The 26,819-nt window shown below is 44.8% G+C and overlaps 1 protein-coding gene and 1 non-coding gene across 7 annotated transcripts in view; one reads left to right on the plus strand and one right to left on the minus strand.

Moving 5' to 3' along the window:
• The window catches only part of MOB3B (MOB kinase activator 3B), a 219,217-nt gene that overhangs the window by 176,452 nt on the left and 15,946 nt on the right, over positions 1-26,819 (plus strand). The window lies entirely within an intron of this gene.
• TRNAS-GGA (transfer RNA serine (anticodon GGA)) lies at positions 514-586 on the minus strand. The gene has a single exon. It is a non-coding gene; the product is annotated as a tRNA-Ser (tRNA).

The following is a 26,819-nucleotide window of genomic DNA, read 5'->3' on the forward strand; positions in this document are numbered from 1 at the left end:
AACCATTCATTCACCAACTTGCAATCTTGAGCAAGGCTTTTCAAAGCCTCATTTTACTCATTTGAAAAATAGGTATATATTAATAGAATTGCTGATTCAGATGGTAAAGAATCTGCCTGCAATGTGGGAAACCCCAGTTCGACCCCTGGGTTGAGAAGATGCCCTGGAGGAGGAAATGGCAACCCATTCCAGTATTCTTGCCTGGAAAATTCCATGGATGGAGGAGCCTGGCGGTCTACAGTCCATGTGATCAAAAAGAGTTGGACACAACTGAGCGACTACACTTTCACTTTCAAAATTTAAACAGGTTAGGTGCTTAAGAAACTTGATAGGTGCTTAAGAAATATTGGCTGTTGAATGAAATAATGAATGTACAGTAACAATAACGGTAAGTTGCTCAGTCGTGTCCGACTCTTTGCGACCCTATGGACTATAGCCTACCAGGCTCCTCCCTCCATGGAATTCTCCAGGCAAGAGTACTGGAGTGGGTTGCCATTTCCTTCTCCAGGGGATCTTCCTGACCTGGGGATTGAACCCAGGTCTCCTGCATTCCAGGCAGATGCTTTAACCTCTGAGCCACCAGGGAAGCCAGTGACCAGCATATAGTAAGCAGAGTTACCCTAATTCTACCTTCCCCGGCTCACATGGCCTTTTGCCATCCTGGGGATCTCCTCAGTAGCCTTGTAACAGATATAGTTCATTGTATTTGTATCAGCGTCTTCCGTGGGTTGTCAACTCTTTGAGTTGATGTTGCCAAGTACATAACAGATGTTTAATGTGGCTTTTTTTCTCTTTTTTATTTTTTAAATTATGATAGTATGATAACACATTTACAGGAGACTTGGAAAATACAGAACAAGGTTACATTTAGTTCCACTAAATATTACAATTATTTTTTTAAGTAGATAAATTAAGATTTTTAGTTGGAGTTTTAATATCAAACTCTTGAAAATTAATAGAATGAATATACAGTGAAGTGGAAGGATATAGTAGACCTGAAAAGCACCATGAACCACTTCAACATAATTAAGATTTATACAATTTTCACCCAACAATAGGATACAAATTATACTCAAGTTCCCATAGGCTGTAATCTAGGACACACTGGAACATATCCAGGTACATAAAACAAGGTGCAAAAATTTCATAGTCTAGTGGTATTGAAAAGTAGAGACATCATTTTGCCAACAAAGATCCATAGCATCAAAGCTATGGTTTTCCAGTAGTCAGGTCCAGATATGAGAGGTGAACCGTAAAGAAGTCTAAGCGCCAAAGAATTGATGCTTTCGAACTGTGGTCCTGGAGAAGACTCGAGAGACACTTGGACAGCAAGGAGAGCAAACCAGTCAATCCTAAAGGAAATCAATATTCATTGAAAGGATTGTTGCTGAAGCTCCAACAGTTTGGTCACCTGATGCCAAGAGCCAACACATTAGAAAAGACCCTGATGCTGAGAAAGATTGAGGGCAAGAGAAGAAGGGAGCAACAGAGGATGAGATGGTTGGATGGCATCATTGACTCACTGGGCATGAGTTTGAGCAAATCCAGGAGATAGTGAAGGACAGTGAAGCCTAGTGTGCTGCAGTTCATGAGGTTGCAAAGATTCAGACACAACTTAGTGACTGAACAACAACAAAAACAGAAGTATTGGAATCATACAGAGTCTTTTCACTTATCACTGTGGAATTATTAATATGTTAGAAATCAATATCAAAAGATGTTTGAAAATAACCAGTTTATTTTCAAGTGCCATTTTCCAAGAGAGATCTTTGACTTAGCCACTGAAGATGCTTAATGTGGTTTTGAATCAGGAAGAGTCCCTGGAGGATGAGGCCCCTCCGTTTAAAGGGGTTACACACCATCATTCCTTCTCTGGTGCCACCCTCATCTCAGAACATGCCTGCAGACCTCCACTTATCCACTGTTGGAAATAAAGCTTCATCCTACCGAGTTAGTAGTTGAGATTAAAAGCAAAATGAAGTGTAGAGCACTGAAGAGAGAGATGCGAATCCTTAGTATCAGGTCTGCCAGAGAATGATGGAACCTCAATTCCCAGTCAGTTCTCTGATCTAGACCCCAATTATAGCTCCTGGGAGGATGTCAAACGCTCTCACACTGTGTGTCCTGGTGGGCCAGGTCTACGGTGATGCAGTCTCCTGGGTTTATCACAAAAAATCCCATCTCCTGGGAAAACCCTCCATCCCTGGTGAGGGGGGACAGTAGGCCACTCTGTCAGGCCTCCGAGTGGGAATACAGTTGGGATTCAGAAGCAGGGAAGAGGTCACCCTGGCAGCCCAGTGAGGAAGGCCAGCACGTCCGTCTGTGCACAGGGTCTGCCTCACAGCTCCCGTTGGGACCCGCTGGTCAGCAGCAGCCTGGGAACCGGAGACACACGGGATTTCATTGAGTCTCCAGCAGGGAGGGGAGGCTGGAGCATTGACAGATGTGACAAATGATTCTGTTCTCCTGTAAAGGCAACAGCTGAAGATGATTTGAACTCGAGCAAGTTCACAGTCAAGGAAACGAGCCTAAATGATGCTGGTAATTAGCAAATGGGCCAGGCGCTGATTGAATAAGCAGGCTGCTGGCTGGCTGGGCTGCCTGGGAGTCAGCTGACAGAATGGCGCTAATCAGGCGCAGTCATTAGCCAGCACCGGGAGCAACAGTGTTTTGTTAGCTTTTCACTAAAGACAAAAGCAGACTCAGAGAGGGCTGTTAGCCATGCAGAAGCTGGTGAATAAAGAACAGAGGAGGGCGGAGGAGGAGAGAGGTTGGCGAGGCAGGCAGGAAAGACAGGAGTGTTCTTGTTCATCGTGATGACCTGCTCACCCCTGGGTGACCTTGGTCCAGCACTTTCACCATCTCTCTCCAGGGCTCCACTGCCTTGTTTCTAACAATGATTATACCGTCACGTGTCTTGTAGAGGTGCTGCCACGAAACCAAGAGTTAGCACAGGGCTGTTCTGTTACTTTATAGCAGAGCTTCCCAGGTGAGGCTAGTGGTAAAGAATCTGCCTGCCAATGCAGGAGACACAAGAGATGCATTGATCCCTGGGTCGGGAAGATCCCCTGGAGGAGGAAATGACGACCCACTCCAGTATTCTTGCCTGGGAAATCCCATAGATGGAGGAGCCTGGAGGGCTACAATCCATGGGGCTGCAAAGTGTCAGACATGACTGAGCGCCTGAGAACACTTGGGCCATGAGTCTGCATGCGTGCCAAGTCGCTTCAGTTGTGCCTGACTCTGTGTAACCTTATGGACAACAGCCTGCCAGGCTCCTCTGTCCATGGGCCATAGGAGCTTTTACATTAAGTCAGTGTTTCTCAATAGGAGTCCACACACGGCTGCATCAGAATTTCTTGGAGGTGATATTTTAAAATGGACTTACCCAAGCCTCACCCCAGATACACCAAAACAGAATCATTGAGGTTAGTGCCCAGGACCAAGCACCCCAGGTCTCCACTGCAAACTTTTGAAAAATAGCTAGCCATGTATTTATCTGGCTGTGCTGGGTCTTAGTTGCTGCACATGGAATCTTTAGTTGCAGCACGCAAAGTCTCAGCTGTAGCATGTGGGATCTAGTTCCCTGAGCAGGGATCAAACCCGGGTCCCCTGCACTGGGAGCTCAAGGGTCGTAGCCACTGGAATCCCAGGGAAGTTCCTCCCTCTCAAATACAATGTGCATATGAATCAACTGGGCATCTCACCACAGTGCAGATTCTGATTCTGTGCCCCTGATAAACACTCGGTTCATTTTGCCCGCAGGTGATCTCAGTGCTCCTCTGAGGGGGGCAAGACTCTAGATGACAATTACTCTCAAATTAGGAAATTTCTCTTGTTAGCACATCATCTCTTCTTCTCCTCGAGGATGGGGGTGGTTAGCTCAGTGAGGTGGGAAAGTCAAGCCAAGAAGAAAAATCTAAGGATCTGTTTTGGCCAAGAATATTCCTCAGGATGTTGATCCCAAGAACTGATCAGTGAAAAATGGATTTTCTTTTCCTGATCAAATGAGTTTCCAAAATGCTGTATCACCCCCACCCTTTGAAGACCCAAGATTTACAGAGCAAAGGCCTTGCGAACTCATCCAGTGAAGAAACTGGTTCGGTTTTCTGTAGCACCATCTCCATTCCCAATTTAATTGCATTTGGCTGCTGAAATTTTTTTTTCCCTAATATTTATTTATTTGGCTGCATCAGGCCTTAGTTGGAGCACTGAGGATCTTCGCTGTGTGTCATGGGGGATCTTTCGTTGTGGCGCACAGGACTCTCTAGTCGTGGTATGCTCCAGGGCGCTAGGGCTCAGTAGCTGTGGCGTGTGGGCTCAGTTGCTCCACGGCATGTGCGATCTTAGTTCCCAGACCAGGGATTGAACCCACGTCCCTTGCATTGCAAGGCAGATTCTTAACCACTGGACCACCAGGGAAGTCCTGGAAATTTTTTGTTATTACTCATTAACATCTCATGGACATCGTGACCCAAGGAACGAACTGGGGCAACACTGTTCCTTGGTGATGTGTTTCTCGATTTTGAGTGTTCCCTCCTTGCCTCCACCCTGCCCCAAGCCCGCCCCCACCACTGCTGATGGGGTGAGGAAGAAAGAAGACTTAGAGAGGGAGACGGGAAGTAAACAGGTCCTCATACAGGAGGGCCTCAGGGGAAAAAAGTGACTCAGCCTCGTCCCTTCTCACTCCTCAGCCCTCCCACTTCACCGGTGACACCCCATCATTCAGTTGCCACTATGTGCATGGCACACATGCATTTTCAAGAAATAAACAATAGCTCCATTTCTTGAGTTCCACATGTTTCGCTACACTCTTGACATGTGTTATTCCATCTGCTTCCTATACTCGTTATCTTTACTTCAAACAGGCGTGGTGGGTTCCTCTCCATCCGTCATTACTCTCCTTACTGCCATCTTATCACCCCCAAGCTTCCCCAACTCTCCCAGTTTGTAGGCAGTGACTCTTGGCTGACGATTGAGATTCATGCACCAAGTGATTTTAGGCTTCAGCCACCAACACTGCTTGAAAAATGGGTGCTTTAGGACCAGATGGAAGAACAGCAGTTTGCAGACCAAAGACTTGGAAAGCCTTGTCTCATACAGACCCAGCACGCCTCATCTCAGCCCAGACACGCGATGACTTTGTGTTCCCCTAAGAGGTGGCCAGGGCATGCCCATGCACGCCTGGGGGACCCTTGGTGGGTGCAGTAGCCAAGGCTGGCCTGAAATGGCAAGATCAGGTCAGGACTGTGAAAAGAAGCAGAGCCTCTCACATGCGCCAGAGCCACTACCTCAAACAGCTAGCAAGGAAGAGCTATTGTGAGGCTTCTGAAAGGGCCTTTTGTTTGGCAGCATCATCTGTGCAGAGGCCTGAGGGTTGCTTCTTGTCAGGCGGGTTCTCTCACTTCCAGCCAAATGGTCCCAGCATGGACACAGGCATTGGAGAAGAAAGAGCCTGAGCCGGCGAGTCTGGCCGTTTGGCCTTGACAAGCATGCTTCCACGATGATGTTGCCGCAGTCGTTGTCTGATGCTGAGCAAGGCATTTAATGTCTCTGGGGCTGTTGTCTGTATGTGAACGCAATCATACCAAGAGTGCCCCCAGCATGACTTACGGAGAGTATCATCTTCGACACAGTGTGTCTCCAGCCTTATTGTCTCTGGTCCAACGTGACCTTTCCTTTTTGCCTAATGAAGTCTTCGTGAGTTAAGACTTCCCTGGTGGCTCAGATGGTAACGTGTCTGCCTGCAATGCCGGAGACCCGGGCTCAATCCTCGAATCAGGAAGATCCCCTGGAGAAGGAAATGGCAACCCACTCCAGTACTCTTGCCTGGAAAATTCCATGGGTGGAGGAGCCTGGTAGGCTACAGTCCATGGGGTCACAAAGAGTCAGACACGACTGAGCGACTTCACTTTCTTTCTTTCATGAATTAAAGCCCAGCATGCCAGCAGAGCGGGTATACCTGGCATGGAGAGTAGCTGGAGAATTGCATTTGTGGGACTTTATCAGTTTAGATGGCATGTGCGTGTCTGTGTGTCCAGCATGGCATCAGCTAGGGGTGGTTGTTCAGGGCAACCCAAATGCCCACAGCTGAGTGGAAGAGCCTGCCAGAGACCATTTTAGGAGCTTTGGCAGACATGTTCTAAAGTGTCAATTTGAAAAATAGCACAGGAATGTGGGATTATTTTCAATGAACTGCATTGTGCCGAGTTAGTGGGCTCAATGGGGCAAAACCTGCCATATGTCTTTGTTAGTCCCGTTTATTCATCCTTTGCTGATGTCCAGTAAGCTTTTGCTTCTGGTTTATGGGATGGAAAATAGTTGGTTTGGGGTTTTTTGTTTTGTTTTTGTTTTTTAACTGGGTCAGGGTGAGATATGGTTTGCTTTATTTCAGGGCCTCTAATATAATCAATTAGAGTTGAATACGATGCCCATGGGAAAATCTCAGCACATAATATTAAGTAATAAAATCAAAATTCAAAACTGTATTGGAAAATCACTCTAATCATATGTTTCTACTACGGTGGCAAGTAGAGTCATCTAATCATAGATGAGAAAGGAAATATGGCAAATACATGCCTATTGAACTTTTCAAGTTTTCTATCACAAGCATGTATCACTTTTATAATAAGCAGAAAAATCAAACATCATGCTTTAAAAAGCCTGACCAACAAAGACCAAAGGTGAACATGACAAGCAGGCTGTGGACCCAGGGCCAAGGGCTCTGAGTGAGCTCTCTCTGTCTCTGGTCCTGCCCTCTGCACCCCCTTCTCAGACACGCGGTGATGGAGACATTCAGAGAGGCAAGGTGGTCTGCAGGCAACAGTGACGCTGAGAGGAGTGGCCAGTGGTGGTACTTGCCCTTTCTGGATGCAGTTGGAGGAGGGTGTGCACAGTCACGTGGACTAAACAATTTCCCAGGATATGGGGTGGTCCCTCCTGGAGTGGGGAATTCAGCCGTCTTTGTGAACACTGAGGTGGTATCTTTATAGTGCCTGCGTGCTTAGTCACTTCAGTCTTGTCCGACTCTTTGTGACCCATGGACTATAGCCCACCAGACTCCTCTGTCCATGGGATTCTCCAGGCAAGAATACTTGAGTTGTCTGCCATGCCCTCCTCCAGGGGATCATCTCAACCCAGGGATCATACCCAGGCTCCTGTATTGGCAGGCAGGTTCTTGACCACTAGTGCCACCTGGGAAGCCCCATGTTTAGAGTAGGCATACACTTTTCACGTTAAAGCCCCTTTTCTAAGTGAGAAGATCTAGAGCACATGATGAAATCTACAGATCACCCACATGTAACGTGTTCAGCCCTGCAGGGACAGGCTTTGTCTGGGCACCTCACTGCAGAGGGTACCATGCATGACTGATGGTTTTGATTGGAATTTCTCCCATCCAAATTCCTCTGCTTAACTAGATCTAAGAGATTTTTGTTTCTAAGTTCAAGTTTCAGAAGAGATTTGTTGCAAAGAGATTAATCCATACTGTGGACTGGTCTATATATAGATTAGTAAATGTAATCATAAGTGTATGTATTTACAATAACTACAAACAAATTTTAGCTGAAACTATGTTGTGGATCTAGAGTTAATTCCAATCCTTTCTTACTAAGGCATTAGCAAAACTCAAGTCTGTAAGTGACTAACCTGGTCTCAATCAGGTTCTTGTTTTGTCTTTTGTGCACATTTTTCTTCTCAGAGAGGACCTTTTTCTTTTCCTGTCTCTCAGTTCAGTTCAGTCGCTCAGTCGTGTCTGACTCTTTGCGACCCCGTGGACTGCAGCATGCCAAACCTCCCTGTCCATCACCAACTCCCAGAGTTCACTCAAACTCATGTCCATTGAGTCGGTGATGCCATTCAACCATCTCATCCTCAGTCATCCCCTTCTCCTCCTGCCTTCAATCTTTCCCAGCATCAGGGTCTTTTCCAGTGAGTCAGTTCTTCACATCAGGTAGCCAAAGTATTAGAGTTTCAGATTGAACATCAGTCCTTCCAATGAACAGTCAGTACTGATTTCCTTTAGGATGGACTGGTTGGATCTCCTTGCAGTCCAAGGGACTCTCAAGAGTCTTCTCCAACACCACAGTTCAAAAGCATCAATTCTTCACCACTCAGCTTTCTTTATAGTCCAACTCTCACATCCATACATGACTACTGGAAAAACCATAGCCTTGACTAGACAGACGTTTGTTGGTAAAGTAATGTCTCTACTTTTTAATATGCTGTCTAGGTTGGTCATAACTTTTCTTCCAAGGAGTAAGCGTCTTTTTATTTCATGGCTGCAGTCACCATCTGCAGTGATTTAGGAGCCCAAGAAAATAAAGTCTGCCACTGTTTCCACTGTTTCTCCATCTATTTGCCATAAATTACTCTCCATCTATTTTGCCATCTATTACTCCATCTATTTGAAGTAATGGGACCAGATGCCATGATCTTAGTTTTCTGAATGTTGAGCTTTAAGCCAACTTTTTCACTCTCCTCTTTCACTTTCATCAAGAGGCTCTTTAGGTCTTCACTTTCTGCCATAAGGGTGATGTCATCTGCATATCTGAGGTTATTGATATTTCTCCCACCAATCTTGATTCCAGCTTGTGCTTCATCCAGCCCAGCGTTTCTCATGATGTACTCTGCATATAAGTTAAATAAGCAGGGTGACAATATACAGCCTTGATGTACTCCTTTTCCTGTTTGGAACCAGTCTGTTGTTCCATGTCCAGTTCTGTTGCTTCCTGACCTGCATACAGATTTCTCAGGAGGCAGGTCAGGTGGTCTGGTATTCCCATCTCTTTCAGAATTTTCCACAGTTTATTGTGATCCACACAGTCAAAGGCTTTGGCATAGTCAATAAAGCAGAAATAGATGTTTTTCTGGAACTCTCTTGCTTTTTCGATGATCCAGGACCCATGTTTCATCCTTGTTCACACCATCTGTATCTCTGGATTGATCATTCCTTTGTAAATGGGTTGATATTCTAATCATTCAACAATTAGCTGCCTGCTTTAAATTTTTTAAGTACAGAATCTTGAAGCATTAGCATATATTAATAACTCATATTATTTCTGTTCTAATTTGCTATTACATACTTCTGTCTAATTCATATGTCAGATCATCTTCTAGTTCGGCAGGTACACCCAATATAGTCAGGTGAAGAATACCAAGACCTCCCAGCCACACTCTGCCTTCTTTCTTTACCTTTGCTGAGTGGGAATGGTTTATAGATAACTTCTGATTTTAATTGGAAGAGAGTCATTTCTAGTGCACATGCATGCTCAGTTGTCTGACTCTTTGTGAGCCCATGGACTATAGCCTGCCAGGCTCAACTGTGCATGGGATTTCCCAGGCAAGAATACTTGAGTGGGTTGCCATTTCCTTCTCCAGGGGATCTTCCTGACCTAGGGATCAAACCCACGTCTCCTGCATGGGTGGATCCTTTACTACTGCCCCACCTGGGAAGCCCATCATTTCCAGACCATTCAGTAGGTATTTATTACCTTCTGACCATGTACTAGAAATTGGGGTCACTGCTTTTCAAGGAATTCACTGGAAGTCTTCCTCCTATCCTGTCATTATTTTGACATCCTCCAAAGTATTTCTCCCAGAATCTACTAGTTCTAAGAGATGTCAGAGGTATTATGTGAAAAGGGGGGTTGCATGGTCCAATAACTATGGGAAACAGTGAAATAATAAAACTATTCTGGTTTCATTAATACCCTAATATGGATCCTAATCCCCCAAGCAAGATAGAGAACATACAGATATATGTGACCAGGGAAATCTTTCTCTCCAGAGTACTTTGTGGATCTAAGGCTTTGAAATACCCTTTGGGAAATTCTACAGTCACCTTTTGTATTACAAAGCCAGTCCTCTTCTGGCTGCTGAGGGTCTGTTAATAAGCATTTATTGAAAACCTACTATATGTCAGAGACTGTGCTGAGTGCCAGAGTGACCGTCAAAGAGACATCTCCATTCTTTAAGGAGCTCATGGTTTTAAAGAATCATATCTTTCAACCCACATTAATTAGAATTGCACTGTCGAATACACTAGCCACTGGCCACTTGTGGCTATTTACATTTAAATTAATTAAATAAAAATTAAAATTAGTTTCTTAATCTTACTAGCCACATTTCAAGTGCTTAGAAGCCACATATCATGTCTAGTGGGTATTGTGTTGGATAGTGAGCATCTCCATCATCGTGGAACGTTCTTTTGCTGCTGCTGCTGCTAAGTCACTTCAGTCGTGTCCGACTCTGTGCGACCCCAAAGATAGCAGCCCACCAGGCTCCCCCATCCCTGGGACTCTCCAGGCAAGAACACTGGAGTGGGTTGCCATTTCCCTCTCCAATGAATGAAAGTGAAAAGTGAAAGTGAAGTCGCTCAGTCGTGTCCGACTCTTAGCGACCCCATGGACTGCAGCCTACCAGGCTCCTCCATCCATGGGATTTTCCAGGCAAGAGTACTGGAGTGGGGTGCCACTTTCTTTTGGACACTACTAATTAAGAGAGTCTAGCCTCAAGCATTACTTCCTACAATATTAATACCCTGTCCAATCGCCAGTGAATGCCAGATGTGTTCAAAACTGTCCCCATGCTGCTTCAATGAGGCATTGCTGTTTAGTTCTTAGAACATATACTATGGTCTGCTTCTCTTTACTGGACACTTACTTCTCCCCCAGCTTGCAGATGAAGACTGGATAGAACTCAAAACCATCTGCTCACTGTTTCTCTCTAGGTCTCGTGTCAGAATCTCCATCACAGGGAGCTGCTTATTTCCTCAGGAAGGCTCATAAATTACAAATTAATTACAAATAGTAATTATACTTTACTGTGTCTGCATTTTTGGAAATTGCTGCAGAATGTCAGTCACAGCAGAAATTAATTCCTCTTCATGAGCATTTGTATGAAAGTGTGTGAATAGTCACTGTGGCTTGATGCCCATATATTCAATATAAGTCTGCCAAATTTTTGTCTGCTATGTGTGGTCTAGACTAGTTCAAATTTCCCAGCAGACAAGAGTAGATTCTTTGTCAAATGAATTTGCTTGGGATTTGAATGCAGGAAGGTTTTACTTATTGAAATCTAGCAATATATCTTCTCTCACCACTCACCTGTCTGACCACAATAAAAGCATGAGGATAAGGTTATATACTGTTCTTACCCTAGGGACTTGTGTGGTCCCTGTGTGGTCCTCGGGACACCTCCCACCTTGAATTAATATTTTTTTTTTGGCCTCACCCTGTGGCATGTGGTGTCTTAGTTCCCCGACCAGGGATGGAACCTGGACCCCCTTCAGTAGAAGCTCAGAGTCCTAACCACTGGACTGCCAGGGAAGTCCTTACCATGAAGTAATTTTGTAGATAAAGGTCAGCTATCCAGGCCATCAGCAAGGCCAGTTAAGCCATAATGTCGTACTGGAACATGGTAGTAATCACTATGAATTTCATGAGATTCCTATGATGTTGTGAATCTGAGTGTAACTGGACCAGTAATTTAGAATAAATGCATACTGGTAGATCTGGATGAAGAAAGAGAGATGCAGACGGCTCCCAAAGAGAACTTCCTAGAGTTCCTTGAATGAGCCATGTCCCCTCAGCTCCAGGCCATAAGTACATGCGAGTCCCTCGGCTCCACATGTCCTGTGTCCTGCTCATCCTGCGAGTCTCCCTCAGAGAAGAGGGCTCTTCAGTCTTCACCATGTTAGGTCCCCGCCAGCTGCTCCCAGAGCCCACTGACCCCAAAGAGGGTAACCACAACGAAAGCCACAGCATCTCCAAGGACTAGCGTCAGAAGTGACCAGCCACCCTCCACCGCTTTCACTCGTCAGCAGTGAGTCACCAAGTCTGGCCAGCTCTGAAGGGGAAGGGAACTAAGCTCTCTCTCTCTCTCTCTCAAAGAGGAGGACCTGAGAATTTTTAGACATTTTTTTAGACCACCGCAGAGACCAACATTTTTTAAACTGGTGATGTTTGTCTTTGGCCCCTATATTTGCTTCCCTTTCTTCTCTTACTTGCCACATCCTAAGCTCAGCTCTGCCATCTCCCCAGCATGCTCCTTCCTGCAGAAATCACCTGCCTCGGTGAAAACTCCCCTTACCTCAGTTTGGTCACTTCCTTCTCGCCTTGCTGGCCAAGTTCTTTGAAGAAGGCCATCTAGCCAATTGTCTTACTTTCTCACTTCCCTTTCACTTCATTCCAGAAACCAGCTTTTTTCTCTGGAAGTGGTACCCAGAAGGCCTGTGCACTTACTTTTGAAACAGAGAAGAAACATGAACAGTATAATTCATGCTATGGATAATTCTTAAAAACATAGTGCTGAGCAAAAGAAATCAGATATAGAAAGTTCATACAGTTTGATCCCATTTATATCAAATTCTAGAACAGTCTAAACTAATCCACTATGTCAGAAAGCAGATCAGTGGTTGCCTGGGCAAAGGGTAGGGGTAGGGGATTGACTGCAAAAGGAGTAAAGAGGGAATTTTCTCAGACGTGGTAGAAATATTATGTATCTCAATTGTGGTGGTTACCTGGGAGCATATATCCCTCAAAGCTCATCAAACTGTGCATTTATTTATTTTTTAATGTTGCTTTCTAAAAAAAAATAATTTTTTTTTAATTTGTTTATTTTTGCCTGTGCTGGGTCTTCACTTCTGCTTGGGCCTTTCTCTAGTTGTGGCCAGCAGGGGCTACTCTGGTTGCAGTGCACGAGCCTCTCATTGCAGTGGCTTATCTTGTTGCAGAGCCCAGGCTCTAGAGTGCCCGGGCTTCAGTAGCTGCAGCATGCAGTAGTTTATGGCACCAGGCTCTAGAGCACTGGCTCAAGAGTTGTGGCACGCGGGCTTAGTTGCCCTGCAGCATGTGGGATCTTCCCAGATCAGGGGTGGAACCCATGTCTCCTACACTGGCAGGCAGATTTTTTACCACTGAATCACCAGGGAAGCCCAAACTGCATTTAAATAGAAGCATTTTGTTAAAAACCAAGTATACCTCAATCAACTTTATTTTAAAGTATGCTTTGTAAATGTATCCAACACATTTTTTTATTTTATATTGGATTATAGTTGATTAATAATTTGTGATAATTCCAGGTGTACAGCAAAGTGATTCAGTTATACATATACACGGATCCTTTTTCAAATTCTTTTCCCATTTAGGCTGTTACATAATATTGAGCCAAGTTCCCTGTGCTGTATACAGTAGGTTCTTGGGCATCCAACCCATTTAGAAAGCAACTTCAGTATTCACAAAAAGCTTTTGACAAGGCTTTGCTGAAAACTTTTGTCTTTCTACTGCCTAGGTGGCTAGAGACAAACCGAAAGGAAAAGTAGCAGCTTATCTCTAAGGGCCAATTAGAATATCTGCATTTTCAGTTGGTTATAATAGAAGTAATTCATGAAATTGGAGACTCCCCTTCCCCTCTGGCAGCGAGTTATGAATGAATGTAAACCATTCTGCCCTACAACACTGGGGGAGATTTTGGAAAGCATCTCAGTTCTCAGGTCCCACTCCAGACCTATTAAATCAGAATCTCTAAGGGTAGGGCCCAAGCAAAGTAAAGCTCTCCAGATGGCTCCTGGTGACATCATGGTTGAGCCCCGGAGAGATGAAATATGGTGCTTCTCAAACTTTTTTCTGCACAAGAACATCTGGGAAGCTCGTGGAGAATGTAAATGTATGGATTCTACTACTGGAGATTCTAATTGAATAATTCTGGTGTGGGGCTCATGAATTTGCACTTGCAGTAGGCTCCCTGGTAGTTCTGATGTAAGTGGTCTGGGCACCACACTTTGAAACTAAACTAATTATCCTTTCCCAAATTTCTGGGCAGAATTGGAGTTCAACAGAATGCCTGGGGTGAAAAGTGGCTCATTCATCTTGATATTTTTAGATAGTGAAAGTAAAAGTGAAGTCGCCCAGTTGTATCTGACTCTTTGCGACCCCATGGACTGTAGCCTGCCAGCCTCCTCCATCCATGGAATTTTCCAGGCAAGAGTACTGGAGTGGGTTGCCATTTCCTTCTCCAGTTTTTAGATGGTATCCAGCCCTAATAGCGATATTTTTGTTTGCTTAATTCAGGCTTCCTTATCCTCACCCCATCACTTCCCCAAGAATCAACCCCATACCCAGGACCATATCTAGACTGTAATGGCATTTTTCTCTCCCATAATGACAACAGTCATCACCATACCCTAGAAGCCCATCCCCTCAGACTTTTGCAGCCTGGCACCTCCCCTGTGTTAGAGCCCCCATCACACAAGTCTTAGAGCTGCTAGGGTCCTGAGCTCCAGGTACATGGTTGGATGCTGGGGATACAGCAACAGTTCGGTCTTAGTCCTTGACATGAACCTTCTTATCCTTGTAGAGATATGAATGGTCTTAATCTTTCCCACTGTCAAAGGAGAGTGCTTAGCCAAGATCAGGGGTCCTTAGCAACAGCTTCTGAGAACATGCTGGGTGAAGCCAGAGCCCAGTTCTGGGACCTCACCTCCCCTTCAGCCAAAGCTGCCACATTGCTCTCGTTCATGGCTTTGGTGTAAGACTGCATTCAAAGAAATGGTTTCTGCTGCTAAAATAAGTTGTTAAATCCACTGGATTAGGGAAGGCTTAGCTTTCCTTCCAGTTCTGGCAGCTTGTGGATCCAGAGTGGCATAGATTGTCACTGCCTTTCCTTCTACTTCATATCTTTCTAAGAGTATAATTATTTCAAACAGAGATTTATGGTAGTGATTTATGTCTATGTCTTATGCAAGTCCGTGGGGGTTGCAAAGAGTTGGACATGACTTGGCAACTGGACAACAACCTATGAAAGTATTTCAGCTTAGAAGAATGCTGTAAATGGCCTGTAATAACTATGTACTTTTAAAATTTGGTATGTTCAGCTTCCAAGGATATAATAACAAGGAAATATTTTGAGTAAAGGTGCTGTAGGAGATATGTTTATGTATTACTTCATTTAATCTGCACACAGACCTCTGAGATAAATCCTGTTTTCATCTCCACTTGAGAGAGAAAGAACGTCAGACAGGGAGGTGAAACAGCTTGTCCAGGGTCACACAGATCTGTGGAGGCGGGGCTTGAACACATGCAGTCTAACTCCCAACCCCAGACACAGCCTCTCCTAAGGAAATCCATGTGAGGTGGACTTTGCTGAAGGACTTACTAACTCAAATGGGTCCTGAGGATCTAAAGCAGATGAATGATTCCCAAGCTTCTGTCCGTCTCCCAACAGCATCCAGCTGTGAAGTCATGTCCATGTCAGCTCTCTGAGCCCATGGAACATGCATCAGTGGACGACTCAAACGAGATGACAGTGTGTGAAGAGCTGGGCTGAGCCTGGGGCAGCTCAAAAGATACCACCCTCACCCCCGGAGGTTGAAGATCTACGCATATGTTGTGCTGTGTTGCTGCAGTCATGTCCAACTCTTTGCGACCCTGTGGACAGCAGCCCACCAGGCTTCTCTGCCCATGGGATCCTTCAGGCAAGAATACTGGAGTGGGTTGCCATTTCTTCCTCCAGGGGAGCTTCCCAACCCAGGGATCGAACCCAAGTCTCTTATGTCTCCTGCATTGCAGGTGGGTTCTTTACCACTAGGGCCACCCTAGATTTGAATGAGTGTCTATAGGTGACCTGAACTCAGACCCTACAGAGGCCAGGCAGGTAGCAAATGTGAGTTAGTAAGCAGGTAGTGGGAAAAAGCAAGTTTTGGGAGGAGTAGCCTTGCAATGCAAGTTAATGGTTTCCTGGAGGGAGGAGGGAGCCTGGGTCTTCAAATCAAAGGAAACTGGAGCCCTAACATTTTATGTGAACTTGCCAGGATTTTAAAAGGTGGCAACTGATTAGAACAGTTCTTGTCTTTTATTTTATGTATTTTTATATCGACAGACCTAACTATTTCTAGGGGTGCCATTTGCCAGGGGCCCATTGTGTTGCACACCTGCCTTATATAGAGCCTGCAGTGGGCAGGAGGGGGCCCATCAACCTGCAATGCATCTACAGTGTCTGTACTTACAGCATTTTTAGAGCTTCCAAGGTGGCACAGTGGTAAAGAATCTGCCTATCAATGCAGGAGATGCAGGTTTGATCTCTGGGTCGGGAATATCCCCTGGAGGAGGGCATGGCAACCTACTCCAGTATCTTGCCTGGAGAATCCCATGACAGAGGAGCCTGGAGAACTACAGTCCACGGGGTGGCAAAGAGTCAGACACGACTGTGCAACTGAGCATGCGCTTATCTCAAAAACCCAGTGCCTCCAAGCACAGGAAGCAAAACATCAGTCTGCATGTGTATGTCGCATGCGTGTGTGTGTGTGTGTGTGTTGGGAGGGTGTGTACAGGGTTTGTCTGAAGCAGACAAGACAGTGGGCATTTGATTGAGTCGGTGTCAGCGTCACACCATGCCGCCCCGAGCTCCATCGCCACGGCGGCTCTGCCCTGACTGCATTGCTGCAGGCCCCGAGGACACAGAGCTCATCTGTTCCTTTGTTGCTGGCTTCACCCGACAACGACCAGTGTCATCTCCAGTTGTCGTTTAGATGGTTGACTCCATCGCGGCCAGGCCCCGGCCATGAGCAGCTGTTGTTGTTGGGTTATATATGCTCATTCCAAACAGTGGAGCCTTCAGAAACCTCAGCACGCACCCGCTCTGCTCGGGGAACTGGCACACAGTCCCCCAGCACTCCCAGCACACACTCAAGGGACTTTAGCGTATTCATCTCTGAAAAACATTGGCAAATGGACAGAAGTCAACTACGATGTTTGCCCACATCTAATATGGGCTGGTTTTAGTTTTACGACCTAATGATTGAAGAGGAAGTCTTTTTATTAGGTTGGCACTTCTGCTCAGATCTCAATTCCACTTTTAGGATAAGGTTTCTGTTGTGGTTTGCTTTTTTTTTTTTTTGGTGCTCACTCTTTCCCAGGCAGTCACAACAACTTCTGTACAGACAGACTATAGCCCACCAGGCTCCTCTATCCATGGACTTTTCCAGGCAAGAATACTGGAGGAGGTTGCCATGCCCTCCTCCAATAGATGCTACAGAGGAATCCTAATAGGTGTTCACTGGATGTTGTTTTTTCCCTTTGGTGTAATTGGTGAAAGATGTTAGAGTTCTAAGAGGTTTCCAGACATAGTTAGCACTTACTTTGATTTCTGTTGCTGTGCAAAGGTACTTGGTATTTTGCATTGACAGATTGAGATTATTCTATATAGAAGGACTCTTGTAAACACTTTAATTTACAATATTGCTGGTAGTAACAGAGGGAATATAATTAATTGGACATAATTTGTGTTCTCTTTTTAATTTATCTTTTTTTATTTATTTATTTAATTTATTTATTTATTTTAATTTATCTTTTATTGATAAAATAAATGATTTTATATTGATAAAATAAAAGATGATTTACACTGTTGTGTTAGTTTCTGGTATACAGCAAAAGGATTCAGTTATTTAAATATTTATATATATTCTTTTTTTACCACCAGGAAAATACAATTCCCTGTGCCATACAGTAGGATCTTGTTCTTTATCGATTTTATATGTAGTAATTTGTATCTGCCAATCTCAAACTCCTAATTTATCCCTCCCCCTCTTTCCCTTTGGGAACCATAGTTTTCTTTGCTATATTTGTGAGTCTGTTTCTGTTTCATAAACAGGTTCATTGGTGTCATATTCTAGATCCCACACATAGGTGGTATCATATGGTATTTGTCTTTCTCTGTCTAGCTTACGTCACTTAGTGTGATGATCTGTAGATCCATCCATGTTGCTGTGCGTGGCATTACTTCATTCATTTTTATGGCTGAGAGGTATCCATTATACATGTGCCACAGCTTCTTTATTCCTTTATCTGCTGATGAACACTTAGTTTGCTTCCATGTCTCCACAATTGTAAATAGTGCTGCTATGAATACCAGCGTACCTATATCCGTTCAAATCATAGTTTTCTCCGTGTGTATGCCCCCAAGAGTTGGGTTGCTAGCAGCCTATTTTTTTTTCTTTTGGTTGCACTGGGTCTTCACGTCTGCATGCAGGCTTTCCCTAGTTGCGGTACATAGGCCTCTCATTGTGGTGGTTTCTCTTGTTGCAGAGCACAGGCTCTAGGCGCTCAGGCTTCAGTAGGTATGGTGCGCAGGCTCAGTAGTTTTGGCTCGTGGGCTTAGTTGTTATGCAGCTTTTGGGATCTGCCCAGACCAGGGATTGAACTCGTGTCCCCTGCATTGGCCGGTGGATTCTTATCCACTGTACCAACAAGGAAGTCCTGTTTTTGTTTTTTAGGGGAACCATTGTATTTTTTTCCATAGTGGCTGCAACAGTTTATATCCCCACCAACAATGCAGAAGGCTTCCCTTTTCTCCATACCATCTCCAGCATTTGGTATTTGTAGACATTTTAATGATGGCCATTATGACTGGTGTCAAGTGGCACCTCTACTTGTTTTGATTTGCCTTTTCCTAATAATTATTCATGATCATCTTTTGACATGAATATTTTCTTGAAAGCACACATATACACATAAGTGCACACATGCACACGTGCCCAAGCACACACACAAAGACACACTGATGGTCTTTTTTTTTCCTCTGAAAAAGCTTCAGCTCTTTCAAAAGTCCTTCCCTGAAATTTTTATTTTCCATTTTCCTAATGGTGTGTGTATTAGTCACTCAGTTGTGTCTGACTCTTTGTGACTCCCTGGACTATATAGCCTACCAAGGCTCCTCTGTCCATGGAATTCTCTAGGTAGGAATACTGCTGTGGGTTGCCATTCCCTTCTCAACTCAGGGGATCTTCTCAACTCAGGAATCAAACCTGGGTCTCCAGCAGAGCAGGCAGATTCTTTACCGACTGAGCCACCAGGGAAACCCATTAATGGAATTATATATAAAAATCTTCCTCAAAGCTTTTGAAATTGTTTTTTCCCCAAACCGATACCTTTGGGGTCTTTTGTTGTTATTGTTTGGTTGGTTTTACTTTAAATTATGGTGTGTTGTTGTTTTAGTCACTCAGTCATATCCAACTCTTTGCAACTCCATGGACCGCCAGTCTCCTCTGTCCATGGGATTATCCTGGAAAGAATACTTGAGTGGGTTGCCATTTCCTCTTTCAGAGGATCTTTTGCCCTGAGGACTGAACCTGAGTCTCCTGCTTAGCAGGCAGATTCTTTACTGCTGAGCCACCAGCTGCTGCTGCTGCTGAGTCACTTCAGTCATGTCCAACTCTGTGCAACCCCATAGATGGCAGCCCACCAGGCTCCCCTGGGCCTTGGATCTTCCAGACAAGAATACTGGAGTGGGTTGCCATTTCCTTCTCCAGCTGAGCCACCAAGGAAGCCCTTAAATTCTGTTAAAATACAGATAATATAAAGTTAAGCATCGTAACTGTCTTCAAGTATACAGTTCATGGGCTTTAAGTAGCCCACATTGTTGTGCAACCATCACCATCACCCATCTCCAGAACTCTTCATTGCGATAGGTATGGTTTTAAATTCTGTTTCACATGTGAGCCAGGTCTTTAGAATGTGCAATAGAGGTCAGAAAGGAGAACAAAGAATATGCAAAGGAAGACAGTATCTCCTTTCATTTCTCCTTAGCTGAAGGAGTGTGGCCACCACCTTTTAATACATTGGGTGATTTCCCTCTTATACTGAGAACAATGACCTCTGTTGCTAAAAAGGTCTAGAATTGCACCTTCATAATAAAACATTAAAGAACAAGTGAAGAAGGAGCCCTAACGAGTAAAAATTACTTTAGTCCTATAAAGTACATTCTCTTTATGTAAAATTCATCTTGTTTTCATGGTTCATTAATTGGGAATCCAAGAATAAGAAAAAAAGTCTTTGCCTCCTCTTGTACTCTTGTTATTCAGTTGCTCTGTAATGTCTGACTCTGCAATTCCATGGACTGCAGCACACCAGGCCCCCTCCTTCACTATCTCCTGGAGTTTGCTCAAACTCATGTCCATTGAGTTCATGATGCCGTCCAACCATCTCATCCTCTGTCGTCCCCTTCTCCTCCTGCCCTCAATCTTTCCCAGCATCAGGGTCTTTCCCAGTGAGTCGGCTCTTCACGTCAGGTGGCCAAAGTATTGGAGCTTCAGCATCAGTCCTTCCAGTGAATAATCAGAGTTGATTTCTTTTAGGATTGACTGGTTTGATCTCCCTGCTGTCCAAGGGACTCTCAAGAGTCTTCTCCAGCACTACAATTCGAAAGCATCAATTCTTTGATGCTCAGCCTTCCTTATGGTCGAACTCTCACATCCATACACAGCTACTGCAAAAACCATAGCACTGACTATAGGGATGTTTGTCAGGAAAGCAATGTACTCTAAAAGTCATCAAAGTTTAGCTATCAGGGAGGCAGGAACATAGAGTTTGTTCCGTTTTTATTTCACATGTGTTTTCTTCCTCATGTAGCATTACTGTTTCTCAAGATAGAGATATTGGACTTTTTATAGCTAGGTTTAATTTTGGAAAGAGGACCATTTATAATCACTTGGACTTTAAAACCATAGAGTCCCACTGCTGGAGGTACCAGTAGGGTGCAGAACAGTGCCGGCAAACTTTTTCTGAAAAGATCCAGATATTGAGTGTTTTGGCTTGTAGGGACATAAATGGTCTCTATCACAACTACTCAACGTGGGAAAGCAACCTGAGATGACACAGAAACAAAAGGTGTGACTGGGTTCCAATTTCACCTTTTAAATGTCATGTTTATGCATCAGGAAATATTCTTCTTGTGATTTTTTTCAACTGTTTAAAAACCATTCTTAGCTTATGTGCTATGTGCCATGCTAAGTCGCTTCAGGTGTGTCCGACTCTTTGCAACTGTCTGAACTGTAGCCCACCAGGCTCCTCTGTCCATGGGATTGTCCAGTCAAGAATACTGGAGTGGGTTGCCATGCCCTCCTCCAGGGGATCTTCCTGACCCAGAAATCGAACTTATCTCTTATGTCCATCTCTTATGCCCCCTGCATTGGCAGGCACATTCTTTACCACTAGCACCACCTGGAAACAAAATAGGTGGGCTTCAATTTGGGCCAAGGGCTGCAAAAATAGGATTTCAAGTGCTGTGGACAAGATGCAGATGACAGATCCTGGTTCAAATTCTTGCTCTGTCAGGTATTAACCATATAACCTTGGGCACTCTGCCAGGTATTAACCATGTAATCCATGTAACCTTCCTCAAATTCAGTTCTCCACAGGGGAAGCACCATGACCCCCCTACCATTATACAGATGAAAGTTACAAAGTGGGAATGGTGATCAGGCCCTAAACTCTGGGAAGGCTACTTTTCTCTTTTGGGGAGCTTGAGAACATGTTTCAATTGGTAAATTCCTAGCAATAGGCCTTATTTTATTAAAATGAAAATTCAGTTTGTTTCATGTTTATTTACCCTATCAACATAATACTTTGTGTCCACTGAAAGAATGAGATTGCTAAGAAACTATAAACGTCCTCAATTACAGGCCAACTGAGGAAGAAAAGTCTCTGTATGTTTTCATCAGACACACGATAGAGGTCTAATTATGTGATGACAAGCTGTGTCCTGTGCTGAATTCAGCCAGGCTGACCCTCTTCTATGGAGTCCTTTGTTTTCTCCTGGGGAGGTACATTCTTCCTCCAGGGACCCATGCCCTTGAAGTTCAGGTCACACCCAGAATGACAAATCATGCTTCTTCAGGAATTTTTGAATGTCATCAAGAGCTAGATCCATTAAACTTCTCTCATTTCACAGGATGAATAAAAGTCTGAGTCTGCAGCCTAACCCACACTGGGAATGCTTTACCTCTGTACTTTTCCCTCTCCACCCCATCCACATGAAAAGGCCAGTGACAGGAGCAAATGGGGGAGAATTCCTTACTTGCCCTCCCATATACAGTCCTCAAAGAGCTGGCAACCCAACAGGAGGGTACTGGGCCACACTAAAATCTGTTCCATCCCTCGGAGGGCGTGTGTGCATTCAGTCGTCCTCAGTTCAGTTCAGTTCAGTCGCTCAGTCATGTCTGACTCTTTGTGACGCCATGGACGGCAGCACACCAGGCTTCCCTGTCCATCACCAACTCCTGGAGCTTGCTCAAACTCACATCCATCAAGTCAGTGATACCATCCAACCATCTCATCCTCAGTCATCCCCTTCTCCTGCCGTCAATCTTTCCCAGCATCAGGGTCTTTTCCAATAAGTCAGTTCTTTGTATCGGGTGGCCAAAATATTGGAACTTCAGCTTCATCATCAGTTCTTCCAATGAATATTCACGACTGATTTCCTTTGGGATTGACTGGCTTGATCTCCTTGCAGTCCAAGGGACTCTCAAGAGTCCTCTCCAACACCACAGTTTAAAAGCATCAATTTTTCAGTGCTTAGCTTTCTTTATGGTCCAACTCTCACATCCATACATGACTACTGGAAATCACAGCTTAGACTAGACCAACCTTTATCAGCAAAGTAATGTCTATGCTTTTTAATATGCTGTCTAGCTTGGTCATAGCTTTTCTTCCAAGGAACAAGCATCTTTTAATTTCATGGCTGAAGTCACCATCTGCAGTGATTTTAGAGCCCAAGAAAATAAAGTCTGTCAATGTTTCCATTGTTTCCCCATCTGTTTGCCATGGAGTGATGAGATTGGATGCCATGATCTTAGTTTTTTGAATGTTAAGTTTTAAGCCAACTTTTTCACAATCCTCTTTCATTTTCATCAAGAGGCTCTTTAATTCTTCTTAACTTTCTGCCATAAGGGTGGTGTCACCTGCGTATCTGAGGTTAGTGGTATTTCTCCCTGCAATCTTGATTCCAGCTTGTGCTTCATCCAGCTTGGTATTTTGCATGATGTACTCTGCATATAAGTTAAATAAGCATGGTGACAATATACAGCCTTGTCATACTCCTTTCCTGATTTGGAACCAGTCTGTTGTTCCATGTCTGGTTCTAACTATTGCTTCTTGACCTGCATACAGATTTCTCAGGATGCAGGTAAGGTGGTCTGGTATTCCCATCTCTTTAAGAATTTTCCACAATTTGTTGTGATTCACACAGTCAAAGGCTTTGGCATAGTCAATAAAGCAGAAGTAGATGTTTTTCTGGAACTCTCAGTCACCCTCAGCTCATCTCAAAACAAGGGGCTTAAGGAGCATCCGCTGTAAACGAATCCAGTTGTGCTGACCCACACAGAGTGTCGGAGGCAGGGAATCAGAACCCTTATAGCTGTGTGGACCTCATACTGGGCTGTGGAGGAGGTGAGGCAGGCAGAGATGGGAAGGAAGACAAAGGAGCAGCCAACCGCCAGAGAGACTGAGACTGTGCCTTGTTGGGTTATAGGTAGGATCACTTTGAGCAGAAATTAATCTGGATCTATGCACTGTCAGGGGCTTCCCAGGTGGCACTACTGGTAAAGAACCCCCCCGCCAATGCAGGATATGTTACAAGATACAGGTTCAATCCCTATATCAAGAAGAAGATCCTCTAGAGGAAGACATGGCAACCCACACCAGCATTCTTGCCTGGAGAATCCCTTGGACAGAGGAGCCTGGCAGGCTATGGTCCATGGGGTCACAAAGAATGGGCCACAACTGAAGCGACTTAGCTTGCATGCACGCTCTGTCATGGTCAAGTGCTAAGTAACAGTGCTGCAGCCAGAAGGATTGGGGGAGGAGGGGAGGGCATGTCAGCAGATCTGCAGAGTGAGTCAGAATGGTAAAAAGCATGGCGGCCTACAGGGGTCTGCTGAAAAGCTCTTGAGAAATGCAGTGATGATGAAGCTTTTTGTTTCTGTTTTTAAATTTTCCTGCCTTTGTTTCAGAGGAGTTGACTTCAATCTATCTCCTGTTGCAAGAATCTTTTTAAACCAAAAAAAAATCTATTGATTTGACTTCGATGGGACTTAGTTGCATCATGTGGGATTTTTCTTGAAGCATGCCTACTCTCTAGATGTGGCGCACAGGCTCCAGAGTATGTACTAGGGCTTCAGTATTTGAAGTCTCATGGGCTCAGTTACTCAGCCGCGTGTGGGATCTTAGTTTCCCGATCAGGGAATCGAACCCACGTCCCCTGCACTGCCAGGTGGATTCTTAGACCATCAGGGAAGTCCTGATGACCAAGCGTTTTTGATTAATGCTCTTTCTTTCATGATACACGATGAGGCAGCCAGCCATGCCTCTGTAAGCCATCTCCTGTGGTTAAAGGAGAGAGCTTCAGAAATGTGCAGCTCTGCCCTTGTAAGAACTAGTGTAAATCAAGAGACTGGATGTGTTTACGTAAAGTGGCTTACTTTTAATGTTTGCAGGATTTGGGGACAGAATAGCAGTTTGATTCTCATATGAGTATGAATAAATATTCTCTGTGGGTGGCAGGTCTGTGTGTTTATCTGTGCATACATATGTATGCATGTACTTGGGGTCGTGCATATATGTGTACATATTCACACACACACACACACACACCCAGGGGGACCGCCCTGTGTGCTAGTGATGTCGACTGCTGTTGAGGAACAGAATTAATCAAATAAATGTTGTTCTTTCCTATGTAGGAAGGTCTGGCCTGCCATGTTTCTATTTTTATTTCTTTTGGTTTATTTGCCATCCACATTCTGAAAAGAATGCAGAAAGAACATTTTAAATTCTTGTGTGATGGTTGGCTCACATGTATACCTAAAGTTGGGAGAATTTTTTTTAGGTGTTTGTAGTCTGGCTGCCCTGTCTGCCTTACAGGACTTCAGACTTGAGGATGCTAGCAAGGAAAGTCTGCAGCCCCTCCACTCCACCCCACCCCACTGGGGTGGGGGTGCACTTCATGACCTGGTTCCCAACCCCCTCCCCTCCGTGGCCACCGCTGGTTTTCTATGGCGACCGTCTCAAAGACTCAGCAGAAAGCACATACAGATATGAGTGAAGATCTGTTCAGAACAATGCTTTGCGCTAAGGTGGACTAGTTAGGAAGACAGATTTTCAAGTTTCAACCCTGGCTACCCTAATGAACTATGTGACTTCTACCAAGGTACATAACCTGTAGCCAGCTCTGCCATCTGTCAAATGAGGATAAAATCACTCACTCCAGAAGACTGCTGTAAGGACTGAATGCAGTAATAAGTGCAAAGCATTGAGCACAATATGGCTCAAAGAGAGAAGGGCCGAAAGTGTGGACGCTACTCTTCAGCAACACAATACACTTTTGTGGATCAGTTAAGGCTCAGAGACTACTGCTTATCTTGCTCATGCCATATTTTGTGATCTGGCGATACTTCATTCATTCATTCATCAACTTTTTAATATGTATAAAGCCTTGTTCCAAAAATCATTTAAGGTGACTGGTGTCAGTTTCCCCCTGGTATTCTTTCTTCATCTTTACAGACACAGTGACACTAAGAATACAGTGGAATATTACTCAGCCGTTAAAAAGAATGAGTTAATGCCACTTGTAGAAACATGGATGGACCTAGAGAGCGTCATACTGAGTGAAATAAGAGAGAAGGAGAAGTATCATATGACGTCCCTTATGTGTGGAATCCAAAAAGAAACGATGCAGATGAACTTACAAAACAGAAAGACACTCACAGACTTAGAGAACAAACTTATGGTTGCTGGTAGAAAGGGATAGTTAGGGAGTTTGGGATAAACATGTACACACTGCTATATTTACAATGAATAACCAACAAGGACATACTGTATACCACACAGAACTCTGCTCAATGATATATGACAGCCTGGATGGGAGGGGAGTCTGGAGGAGAATGAATTGATGTATAGCTGAGTCCCTTCGTGTTCACCTGACACTTTCACAACATTTTTAATAGGCTATACCCCTATACAAAATAAAAAGTTCAAAGAAGAAAAAAAAGGGGAAAAAATAGCTTTTAAGAAGTGTCCAAGCCCGGAGCTTGAGTCTGGCCCAAGGCACCTGCTCTTTACTCTGTGGTAAGTTTGCCCTAAAGGAGAGAAACTTCCGGCCCAGAAATCCCGCCCACAGGACCACTGGGAGGCGGTGCATCCTCAGGGCCTCAAGGCCCTCAGCGCAGAAGAAAGTGCGCTTAGCCCAGGGGGCGGGGCCACAGGGACTCGTGGGCGGCTCCCAGTGCTCGGACCTCCTGCAGACCCAGATCTCGGGAATCGCTCTGAGTGGTCCACTTCACCCGGGAGACCCAATAGGTCGCACTGGCGAGAGCACTGAGAGGCCCTATTGCAGCGAAGGCCAAGTCATCCTCAGCGGTTCGGTCCTGCACCTTGGGCAGAACAGAGGCTTTTTACGGAGCCCCCCAGAACTGTCAAGGTCATTGTCATTTCCTGCCATACATGCTATTTGGATTCTAGAAACCAAGAGGAGAAACCCTCTGGCAGGGAGGGCCGGGTGGCTCTGGTCCTGAGCTGTGCAGCCGCCCTGTGTCTGGAGGTGTAGCTGCCCGTGCCCTTGTTTCCACCTTCTGAAGACCAGCTGTCCCCACAGGGACAGGCCAGAGAGTGGCTGAGGGTGTTTTGTATTTTCTTGTTTGCTTTTATTTTCTCCTCCTCTCTCTCGTTCCAGGGATTTCACTGCAGCCTGATATTTTCCTGGGTTCCTCCTTGAAATGAAACACTGCCCTTCTGAGCTGAGGGAGTACTGTCTGAGGGAGTGGTGGCTGCCAGAGCACCTTGTTAGAAGCCAGCTCTGGGGCCCACCCAATCCTCCTTCTCTCTTCCCTCAGCCCTTAGAGTCCTGTTCCCTTTCCCTAAAAGCTCTGTCTCCCATCTGGAGACACTTAGGCAGGGCTTGAACGGAGGAACAGGTGACTGACTCAGGAAATAGGGCTCTTCTTGCAGAAACAAACAGAAGCAAGGTGTGTGCCAGGCTGGAGAGAGGAGGGGGGC

This window comes from Bos grunniens, chromosome 8 (assembly GCF_055505025.1).
Source record: "Bos grunniens cultivar Pamir isolate PY7600 chromosome 8, Bosgru_T2T1.0, whole genome shotgun sequence".
In the NCBI taxonomy this organism is placed as follows: Eukaryota; Metazoa; Chordata; class Mammalia; order Artiodactyla; family Bovidae; genus Bos; species Bos grunniens.